At 41.2% G+C, this 12,334-nt stretch overlaps 1 protein-coding gene across 1 annotated transcript in view; it reads left to right on the top strand.

Moving 5' to 3' along the window:
* cables2b (Cdk5 and Abl enzyme substrate 2b) overlaps nucleotides 1-12,334 on the top strand; it is a 140,183-nt gene that overhangs the window by 45,196 nt on the left and 82,653 nt on the right. The gene's annotated exons all lie outside the window — the stretch shown is intronic.

Below are 12,334 nucleotides of genomic sequence, written 5' to 3'. Positions count from 1 at the left end.
GACCAGCTCTAAAGTTTTACCCTGGACAGTTCTAATTGAGGGGATACCCTCCGAGGGAACAGATGCATTTGAAAAAAGCATTAGTTTGGATTTTTCCACATTTAAAACAATTTTCAATGTTTCCAGTCGATTCTGCACTGCATCATAGGTGGATTGCAAGAATTTAAAAGCCTGTGCAATCGAGTGTGAACAGCAGTAAATTACAGAGTCATCTGCATAAACTTTAGACTTTTGATTCATTGATAAACCTCTGTTTTTGTTTATTCTAATTGTTTAAGCTAGATTTTCTTGCTTGATTGCTTTTTTCCACTAATTAAAGGCTCATCCCCTGTCCGGAAACATGCAACTCAAATATCTGAAACATACAAGTGTAGATGAAGTCTTATTATTTGTGTTTAGTTGTTGTGAATGAACTGCTGCTGTTGCACTCTTGGATTGCGGAGCAGCTACAGTGATCCATCAGGAGGATCGGCAGAGTGGAGGTGCTGCCTCTGAGAGAAAGGTCAGACGGTCATAAAGCCATGTGAGCTAAGCAAATGTCATCTCCTGATGAGGAGGAGAAGGTTAGGGGTGATTTCTGGAGATATCTCTCGCAATTTCTATGTCTTCATTTGTTGGAATCAGTTTCCAGTAATGTGTCAGAGACTTCCTGGTGTCTCTGTCCATGGTGCTGAAATGAAAAGACTGGTGCAGTGTGTTATCTGGATTATAGTAACTAAAAGCAGATCTTCCTAACTCTGTGTGGATTATTAACCATCTGTGGAAAATTCCAGTTGCATCTTTTTAATAAATCCACTTCATAAATCAGTGTTTCATTATGATCCTGCTCGCCATCTAGCGGCTGGGAAAATGTTCTCCCAAGGCTGAACGTACCCACAGATCCCTGACACACAAAGGTTTTCATTAAGCAGAGTAATAAGTGGGACTTCTTTTGATCAGTTCAATGAAAAGAACCACGGGTTCATGCGGGTTACAATCTGTGCTTCATTCTTTCTCAGAAGCACACTTCATTACAGCTTGTGCGTTCTGTTCTTATGCAGGTATTCATCCAAACCACATATGTCTGGAGGGTCTAAGGACGAGGACACATGTGCATGTAAGGGAGGGAACAAAAGAGTCCATGGAGGTCTGCAATATCTCTGTGCAGATCTTAATAGTAGAAGACAAGACATCCTACAAGCGAGTGAACGTGCTCCATGTGATAGATACTGAACATGTGACACTTTCTGGTAATACAGCAGGAGCACATGTTGGTGATTCAGGCTTTGAAAGCTTAGAAATCTAAAAAAAGAAGATCCAACTTTGATTAAAAATGTCATTGTTTTTTAATTTTCTGTTTAAAAAGTAAGTCTGTACAGTCATGGCCAAAAGTTTTGAGAATGACACAACAATTAATTTTCACTAAGTCTGCTGTTTCAGTTTTTATAATGGCAATTTGCATATACTCCAGAATGTTATGAGGAGTGATCAGCTCAACTGCAATTAATTGCAAAGTCCCTCTTTGCCTTGAAAATGAACTTTATCACCAAAAACACATTTCCACTGCATTTCAGCCCTGCCACAAAAGGACCAGCTAACATCATTTCAATGACACACAGGTGTCACACACATTAACACAGGTGTGGGTGTTGATGAGGACAAGGCTGGCGATCAATCTGTCATGATTGAGTGACTGGACACTTTAAAAGGAAGATGGTGCATGACACCATTGTTCCTCATCTGTTAGCCATGGTTACCTGCAAGGAAACACGTGCAGCCATCATTGCATTGCACAAAAAGGGCCTAACAGGGAAGTTTATAGCAGCGAGTAAGATTGCACCTCAGTCAACCGTCTATCCAATTATCAAGAACTTCAAGGAGAGAGGTTCAATTGTTGCCAAACAGGCTCCAGGGCGCCCAAGAAAGTCCAGCAAGCGCCAGGACCGTCTCCTGAAGGTGTTACAGCTGCGGGATCGGGCCACCACCAGTGCAGAGCTTGCTCAGGAATGGCAGCAGGCAGGTGTGAGTGCATCTGCACGCACAGTGAGGCGAAGACTTTTGGAGGAAGGCCTGGTGTCAAGGAGGGCAGCAAAGAAGCCACTTCTCTCCAGTAAAAACATCAGGGACAGACTGATATTCTGCAGAAGGTACAGGGACTGGACTCCTGAGGACTGGGGTAAAGTCATTTTCTCTGATGAATCCCCTTTCCGATTGTTTGGGGCATCTGGAGGAAGGCTTGTTCGGAGAAGACGAGGTGAGCGCTACCATCAGTCCTGTCTCTTGCCAACAGTGAAGCATCCTGAGACCATTCATGTGTGGGGTTGCTTTTCGGTCAAGGGAGTGGGCTCTCTCACAATCTTGCCTAAAAACACAGCCATGAATAAAGAATGGTACCAGAACGTCCTCCGAGAGCAACTTCTCCCAACCATCCAAGGGCAGTTTGGTGATGAAGAATGCCTTTTCCAGCATGATGGAGCACCTTGCCATAAAGCAAGTCATAACAAAATGGCTCGGGGAACAAAACATTAAGATTTTGGGCCCTTGGCCAGGAAACTCCCCAGATCTTAATCCCATTGAGAACTTGTGGTCAATCCTCAAGAGGCGGGTGGACAATCAAAAACCCACAAAGCATTGATTATGCAAGAATGGACTGCCATCAGTCAGGATTTGGTCCAGAAGTTGATTGACAGCATGCCAGGGAGAATTGCAGAGGTCTTGAAAAAGAAGGGTCAACACTGCAAATATTGACTTATTGCATGAATTCTGTGTAATTCTCAATAAAAGCTTTTGATACTTATGAAATGCTTCTAATTGTATTTCATTATACCATAGAAACATCTGACAAAAACACCTAAAAACCCTGAAGCAGCAGACTTTGTGAAAATGTAATTTTTGGGTCATTCTCAAAACTTTTGGCCATGACTGTAGGTTAAAAATCTTGTCTGTGATTTCTGTGCTTGAAATAAAAAGGTAAGATTGATAAAGTTCCCTTTTTTCAGCGTGTTGTAACATCCTGCGTTTACCGCCTGTCTGTTTGTTGATGTGTTCATAGAAACCTGGCACAGTTACAGCCGCCTCCTCCTCCGAATGCACCCCTGAACAAACATCAGAGCCGCTCTGATCGCTGCCCTCCGTATGAGCTAATCTCTGGCAGTTTATCAGTCCTGCTCACCAACAGCAGCCTGGCAGCGCTCCATCTGCAGCCCGACTGAAGCTGATTCAGACCGGATAACAGTCCAACATGAGCAATCCACTTTCTGCCATGTTTCTCTCAGTGTGCCAAAAGAACCTATTTACATTTACATTAGTGTGTTCGTGAAGAAAAGGAGTGGACTGCTCTTTTACTACGGTCCTTGAATGCACCTGCAGAGACAGGAACGCTGGACTGTCTCACACAACATGCAGCAGATCCCTCCAGACAGAAGGAGATCCACAGGTGAAGCTGGTCCAGTGAATGCAGCAGCAGCCAAGCAGAGGAGACACACCCTGACCCCAAGTCTTTAAGTGGATTGTAAAATTCTCATTGGGCGGATGTCAGGCTCTCTGAATCTCTGTTGATAGACATCTTTGTTGATTTCATATTTGGCAAGGATGCTGCTCGAGCCTTCCCAGCAGAGCCGGCTCTACCCAATGTGGTGCCCTAGGCGAGATTTTAAATGGCGCCCCCCCTCCATCGGCGATTAACATGCACTTACAAAAGAAATCGAATAGCATTGCTTTTATCAATGTCTTTAATTTGTAAGGTAACATGTCACCAAATTTACATACTTAAATACAAAAAAATATGAAATAAAATTTAAATACCCTAACTACACAATAAAAACTTGTAAATAACTGAATAATAATAATAATAATAACAATAATAATAATAATAATGATAGTAATAAATTACAAATAAAACAATCAACATCAAACAATTTAAATAACCACACAGTTTGCTCACAAAAACTATATGCATAGGCTACATGTACACTCTGCAATAACTATATACAAAAACTAAATAAAATATATACAAAAGCTATATAAAAAACCTTTCTACAACTATTTACAAAACTATGTACAAAACAGGCATTTTAGAGACCACTAGTGGTGGATTTTAATTACTGCATCCACTACCTACTCAGCCTCCCCTCTCCTGCTACAGCTGTACTTTCCTAGCTTTTCTCCCAGCAAAGTCATCTATGACATCGTCATATGACACCTCACTGGAGACCACATGATTTATGCTGATAATTGAAAGTCCAGTGAGACGGGTTTGCATCATTGTAGACCACATCAATAAATTCGCCCCTCCCCCCACAGAGAGCGAGCAGGTAACGATCAGCCGGAGGAGGAGGAGGAGGAGGAGGAGGGGGTGGAGGGGGACGCCGCCGCACCTTTGCTTTACATTTGAATCAATGTGAGCTTTTCCATTTGAAGAGTTAATAGTAATAACTAGTTTTAATACAATTATATTTAAGGTATTTTTTTCCCTCTTTTGTGGCGCCCCCTAGAGGCCACGGCGCCCTTAGCATTTGCCTATATTGCCTATTGGAAGAGCCGGCCCTGCTTCCCAGTCAGGTTTGGAATGATTTTTTGCAGTGAGTGTGTGTGAAAGTGGGGGTCAGGGTGTGTCTCCTCTGCTTGGCTGCTGCTGCAATCACTGGACCAGCTTCCCCAGTGGATCTCCTTTTGTCTGGAGGGATCTGCTGCATGTTGTGTGAGACTCTCTTGTATCTTGTGTGGACTTCAGTAAAAGAAAAACTAGAGCTCTGGAACCTGTTGTCTGATGTTCCTTATTTTGCCATCTGGCTCTACACTCTTCTTCCATCAGTTCTCATCCAGTTGATAGGGGTTTATCCACCCAAAACCCTACACCTCCATTCAGCACCCTTTTCCTCTACATCCTACCTTTAATCATGAACCGGATCTTAGAGCATCACTTATGTTGAAGGGCAGCGCTGACAGCCTCTTATCTCTAATTCTGGCCCTTCATATATTTCTGACAGGGTCAGATCTTCACACAGTTTAGTCTTTGATTGTTTCTGGTTTCACGTCGGTGCTTTGATTCTGCAATGAGAGCATGAAAAAACATGAAGAGCTCGTGTTGTTCCAGAAAATAAAGTTGCTCTAAGGTGTTGCAATACCAAAGCAATGCTGTTGCGTCAGGGTTGTTATTTTCACTGAAATATTGGTGTGGAAGGAGAAACGGACGCCAGGAAGAGAAATAAGAAAATGAGACCAGGAGAGGAAGTTAACAGAGAATAAACTTTACAGCAATGTATGGTTAATATAATAGGTCATTTTTTCTCTCTGCAAGAAATACTGATTATTTCTGCTGCTTGCTCAATGTTGACATTTAAGTAATAAACTGGAAATCTTCACTTCAACAGAAACATGAAGTTCAAATCAATATTGCATGTGTATAGTTACCGTTGTAGGTTGAATACGAGCGTCATACCGATTGTTCCCAGGCTGGTTTATTGGATTTCATCAGCTTTAACTGCTGTCCCTTATAAACCAGAGAGCCATCAGAATAGTTCACAATGTTCATGAACACACATTCATTGTTCCTCAAATCAAAAATATTGAAATCATTTGACCTTGTGGATTTTAAAACTGCACAAATTGTGTGTACAAGGCAAGGCAAGGCAAAATCTCCTTCCAGGAAATATCCAAAGATTGTTCTTTGAAAGAGAGGGGGGGTTATAACTTCAGAGGGAAGTTAAAGGTGACATATCACGCTTTTTTCATCAACATATATTGGTCTAAGAGGTCCCCAAAACATGTCTTTAAAGTTTATGCTCAAAAAAACACTTTGAAATCAGATTTTGGTCTGCCTGAAAAACCCTCTTCTTCAGTCCTCCTCAGAACAGTCTGTTTTCTCTCTGACCACGCCCCCTCAGGAAGTGGGTGTGGCCTCAGCTCTCCAGCACGTTGATCTAATGTTTACATGTTGGCTGAATATACACGGCTGCTCAGAGATCACGTTACTTCAACCCTCTGAATCTGATCCAGAATCTGATCCTGACGGAGAGGCGCCTGTAGCAGGACCTTTCTGAAGGATTGGTCACAGATTTAGTGTTTCTTGTTGTTTTATTTGTCAGTATGTAGAGGTGTGTCTTGGTACACAGCTACAGCTATGAACATGTAGCTATGCTAACTAGCGCTAGCACTTATCCATGATAACTAAAAATCATCCACTAGATCTTCAAATCTGCAGACGTGGGGAGTAAAACCGACCTCTGTGTTTATTAAGACAGCCTACAACTAGCATGCCTCCCTCCTAAGCTCCTTGTTAGCACACATTTGTGCAGATAATGAAAAACAGAGGAGGGGTTGAGTTGTATTTTATACAGTCTATGGGCTGAACAAGCTCCGACTCTAACAAGCTGCATGCACGTTTGGCGCATGTGCACAGAAGGCTGACAAATGTATGCATTTAGCCTTATGTCTAATTCATCCAATAAACACTCACTAGCAGCTGTCCATCTTGTTTATCAAATGTGTATTCAATGCAACAAAACAATTAAAATAAAGCAGTGTTGGGTTGGTAATGTATTCCAAATTATGCTCCACATTTTTTAATTCATTGTTTCCCAGTGATTATGGGACAAACAGAAGAGGTCAGCAGACATAAAGACAGTTAGTAAGGCTGAGCAACACACTGAAGATCCCCCCTCGTGTCCCTGAGTGTCCTGACCCCACTAGGCAGCTAAACGGCCTCCCTGTTGAGGAAAATGGGGAAACATGCTGATGCAGAACAAGCTCGGTCTTGTCCTGGTGCAGCGTGAGGTTTTTCCTTTTACATCCATAAAGAGAAGACTGAAGATGCTGGTGGAGAATCCCTCCTCCTGAGTGTCAGAGAGGGTTGTGGTGTTTTGTGTGTGTAATGTGTCCTCTTGTACAAATCCTAAATTCATCCGGTGTAGAAAGTAAGGGCCTGTGTCCACTAAGAGCAGTCTCCACATGTCCCGCCCACAACACAATCTGATTGGTTAGAGGTCACATGACTCTGTGACTCAACTGTAACTCCTGTATAAGATGTTGAAACTTTGAAACTTTCAGTCTCATGTTGGAGTTTGTTTCTTTCTAAATTCTGATATATATAAATTCTGATAGCATCGGTCGACTCCTTGTTTTCACACATACATGAAGAGTGGGAAGTGTGTGCGTGGGAGTCTTTGTGAAAACAGTGTGGATACTTCATGGAGCCAGGACTTCCCAAAGTGGACTCTGTGTGTAATCCAAACAGATTTTCATCAATGGATTTTTGTAGTAAACGTTCTTGCCAGCACCGTTTTCTGGGCTTTGAAGGAGCTTTGGTGAGACTCCAAGGAGTCTGCAGAAAATGATGAAGCCAAACCTTGCTGGTGGATTTTTCTCTGTGATGTTTAAACATTAGAAACTGATCCTGTTATTACAGAGTGCTGAAGGACATGCAGGGATTTTGTTGTGGGGATTCGGTTGTATGCAGATAATAGTGGATTGTGTAACTGTAATCTGAGGTTAAGGCAATTATTAAAGCAAAAATATTCTTAACCCTGTCATCATGTTTAACTTGCTGTATACTGTTCCTTGCCTTGCCAATGCTCTAGTTTTATTTCTATTGAATTTTTTTATTGTTAATTGTTATTTTTGGATGTTGTGTGTTTTTCTTTGTCGGCACTCTGTGACCCCTGTTCTTTCAAAATGTGCTATATAATTAAACTTAATATTTTGGAAATTATTATTAAAGGTGACATATCATGCAAAATTGACTTTTTAATGGTTCTCTACCTGAAATATGTGTCCCTGTCTACAAACCCCCCGAGAATGAAAAGAATCCATTCTGCCCCTGTTCTGATTTCTCCACCTTTCTGTAAATGTGTGTGAAACGAGCCGTTTCAGACTTCAGTGTTTTTGTTATGTAACAACAATATCCGGTCTGTCACGGAGTCAGAGCTTGGAGCTTGTTCAGCCCATAGACTGTATAAAATACAACTCAACCCCTCCTCTGTTTTTCATTACCTGCACACGTGTGTGCTAACAAGGAGCTTAGGAGGGAGGCATGCTAGTTGTAGGCTGTCTTAATAAACACAAAGGTCGGTTTGACTCCCCACGTCTGCAGATTTGAAGATATAGTGGATGATTTTTATTTGTCATGGATAAGTGCTAGCGCTAATTAGCATAGCCACATAGCTATATGTTCGTAGCTGTAGCTGTAGCTGTAGCTGTAGCTGTGTACCAAGACACACGTCGACATACTGACAAATAAAACAACAAGAAACACTAAATCTGTGACCAATCCTTCATAAAAGGTCCTGCTGCCATTCTGGCAGAGGTCGGTTTTACTCCCCACGTCTGCAGATCTGAAGATCTAGTGGATGATTTTTATTTATCATGGATAAGTGCTAGCGCTAGTTAGCATAGCCACATAGCTACATGTTGGTAGCTGTGTACCAAGACACACGTCGACATACTGATAAATAAAACAACAAGAAACACTAAATCTGTGACCAATCCTTCAGAAAGGTCCTGCTACAGGCGCCTCTCCGTCAGGATCAGATTCTGGATCAGATTCAGAGGGTTGAAGTAACGTGATCTCCGAGCAGCCGTGTATATTCAGCCAACATGTAAACATTAGATCAACGTGCTGGAGAGCCGAGACACATCCACTTCCTGAGGGGGCGTGGTCAGAGAGAAAACAGAGTGTTCTGAGGAGGACTGAAGAAGAGGGCTTTTCAGGCAGACCAAAATCTGATTTCAAAGTGTTTTTTTGAGCATAAACTTTAAAGACATGTTTTGGGGACCTCTTAGACCAATATATGTTGATGAAAAAAGCGTGATATGTCACCTTTAAATTGTTTTGGTGATTATATAATTTTTGTAATTAATATTTTGGTTATTACAATTTGTTATTACATTATTAAATTATTAAATTATTATATTATAGTATTTAATTATGAATTATATTATATTATTATATTATTTGATGATTTTTTAAAATCCTAATATATTATTTAATTATATTATTATAGTATAATTATTATATTGTTTAATTATTTTGTATTTATTCAAATATGTATATATTATATAAAGCCATAATTTAAATTTTAAAAAAGGATATTAAAAAAATATATGTTTTAAACTAATTTACCATTATTGATTAATTAATTAATAAAGGAGAAGGGGTGAGATTTAATATGTTTTACTTCTTCCCACTCCTTTTCAGATGTGTGAAGACAAGTCATATTAGTGAGGATGCAATTTATTTACATTATTATGAGTATTATTATACTGTACTCTCTTGTTTTTTGCATTTTATATAATGTTTGTTTTGCCTTTTACATGTTTGAAATACACACTAAATGAATTTGTATATTTCTGATCCAGTGAAAAGTCTCTATTTTACATGCTTGAAGAAGATCCACAGGTCTGAGCTGAATCTCAATAACAGTTGTCATGCATACATGTCAAGTGATTGATCCACAGAGTGAAGGTGAGTGATGTGAAAACCAAGAGCAGTAATGACTCTCTCTCTTTCTCATCTCTCTAGAGAGGCTGTGTTGATTTCCCCTGCTGTGGTTGTTGAATAATACAATGTGTAATTTACAGTGTGGCTCTTTTGTAAGGGTGCCTAACTGCCGGCAATTACCAGAAAGCTGAATGCTAAATTATTGTGCAAACTCCTAAATGTGTATTTTTAGAATAAAGACAATGAAAAGTGTAGGAAAACATAAAAAGAGACTGTCAGAGATTTTATTTCTCCTCCAGCAAATTTTCTTCCACTTTCCCTGCACGGTGTTTGTTTTCTGTTGAACCTGAATCCTCTCTTTTCATCTGCAGGATCAGACTCCATGTGCATGTTTTTCCATGCCTTCCGCTCACGCTGCCTGCCATGCACAAGTACAACACCCTTTAATATCAGTGTGCAAAGCTGGTAGGGACATTAATCTTGCAGTGTTCGCTCTGCTCATCCAACCTCCCAGGCTTCCCACAAACACATTACAAACACAAAGCAGTCTAACAGAAACAGCTGCAACCACAGAAGCCAGCATGTCAGAGGCAGCACACACACGGTTTAAAAACAAAGATGTAATCCCCTCCTGCTGACCGCCACAGACACACACACACACACACAGCCCTCAGCCTTGTTTATATAAGTCTAATGAATGCAATCCAGCCTAGGTTTTAGGTGTTAAAGTTTCAGTTACATCAAATTTGTAATAATAATACGTTGAGAAATAAAACCTAAAACATGCATTATTATTAGGAATAGCTTGTCAGTGTGTTTTCTCACCACTCTCTTCAACACACATACAAATATGTGTGCAAAACAATCAGCAACCTCCGGTCTCAAGAAGTGAAACTGATGCAGAAGTACTCAAACCTGCAGTTCCTTGATTGCCCACTAGAGGCTGACTCTAGAGGCGCCAGATTCCACATACGCACCCATTAAAAAAAACTGATCTTTACAGGAGAAATAAACATGTTTACAGCCTGGTTCAAAAAACAAATTAAGGTCTTAATAGCTCACACACACTTTTTTAAAACTCATACGTTTTGAAGATATTAAAGTTAAGAGTTTTGCATGATTAGGGGCGTGGCTGACTTGACTCTGGAGCTGCCAATGAGGAGACTAAAAGGTCCACCTCAAGTCTTTGCCTCTTGTTAGGTCCACAGAGAGTTGCGTTAAAGTAGCATTTCCAGTCCAGCAGCTTCAGGCGATAGTCTTCAAACCTCAGCTTCAGAAACCACCGGGTGACGCATTGAGACCACGTCCATGTTTTATGGTGTGTGGCGTTTCCTTTAAAACAAAACCTAAAGGACAGGGGGCGCAGTGTGGGAAAAAAAAACTGCACTTAAAGCTGCTGTTGGTAGGAATGGTATAAAAACATAACTTTTTTTTTGGAGAGAAAAGCTGGGTTTGGAGAAAAGGTCATAATACCCATCGGTACTCATCGGTAAGTGGAGTAATCGCTGCGTTTTCCAATGCCTTTGTATCAAGCAATGTTATTATTCCCCTCGTTCCCGTTATGACGGACCAATCATAGCTAATCTCAAATCCTCTGTCCTGATTGGTTATGAGTCCGGCACAATCATGACTGCACACGCCAGTCTGTGTTGGGGGGCTAAGAGGAAATCCAGTTGGGAGGGATAGTGTTGACATTCAAAGTCCCTCTCTCTGAACAGATGTTTACTCTGTGACTACCAACAGCAGCTTTAACAAGAAAGTCAAAAGAAAAACAAGCATCTGTTTTCTGAAAGGTGTGGTATCCACCGATTCTATCAGAGGAAAGACAAACAGCTGAATTTGACCCATAACATAAAGGAAATGGGAGTCATTGGCTGTTTTGGAAACGGTCTGCTACATACTGCCTACTGTGTTTGAATTTACTCTGTAGGATGACTGTTCTGTTGGATCTGTTCTGCAGGATGCTGAGCTAGACGTCACTGGATTTCTGGTTTCAGAAAGCGGAAGTAAACAACGACCAGGGTGATAGTAAAACTGCCTCTTTAGCATCACTTGTGATTTCAAAAGTTAAGAAGTTGTTTATGTGGAATTTAATAATTTTCACAGCTCCTAAGAACTGAGTTCCCCCGTCCAAAAAGAAGAAAAAAGAAAAAATGGAACAAGCGCTGTGCATTATGGGAAACAATACGTGAGGTAGACTGGTCCGATGCATACTGGGAAATTTCCCCAAATCAATCAATTAATCAATCAATCAATCTTTATTTGTATAGCGCCAAATCACAACAAACGTTATCTCAAGACGCTTTTACAAACATAGGAGGTCTAGACCACTCTATGTCAAATTATGAACAGAGACCCAACTTCAAGACAGGGTAAGACTCAGTCTGACCCCACCTTAATCCACCATGAGCATTACACATCACAGTATTTAGCTAGTTACAGTGGTGAGGAAAAACTTCCCTTTAACAGGCAGAAACCTCCAGCAGGACCAGACTCATGTTAGACAGCCATCATGCCTCGACCGAGTTGGGTCTGGAAAGACAGATAGAGGGGAGTAAGAGAGAGAAGTGATAGTGATGAGACGAGTAGTAGAAGCTGTTGCCGCTGGAGTCCAGCACGTCCGTATCAGCTGGAGTCCAGATCGTCCGCAGCAGGAGGACGTCTACGGCAGCTCAGAGGAATCTACGAGACAAGGGAGCTCAGGGACTCCAGAAAGGTCTATGGTTAGTAACTTTAATGGGACAGGCAGAGTTAAAGTAAGTGATGAGGGGGTTGGGGGGAAAGGGGGTGAGCTAGGATCCCAGTGTGTCAGTGTGCCAGTTCCCCCGGCAGTCTAGGCCTATAGCAGCATGACAAAAGCTGGTCCAAGCCTGATCCAGCTCTAACTATAAGCTTTATCAAAAAGGAAAGTTTGAAGCC

Source organism: Notolabrus celidotus, chromosome 11 (genome assembly GCF_009762535.1).
Source record: "Notolabrus celidotus isolate fNotCel1 chromosome 11, fNotCel1.pri, whole genome shotgun sequence".
Classification (NCBI taxonomy): domain Eukaryota; kingdom Metazoa; phylum Chordata; class Actinopteri; order Labriformes; family Labridae; genus Notolabrus; species Notolabrus celidotus.
Note: the sequence above shows the minus strand (reverse complement) of the source record. Positions and strands in the feature narration are given on the sequence as shown.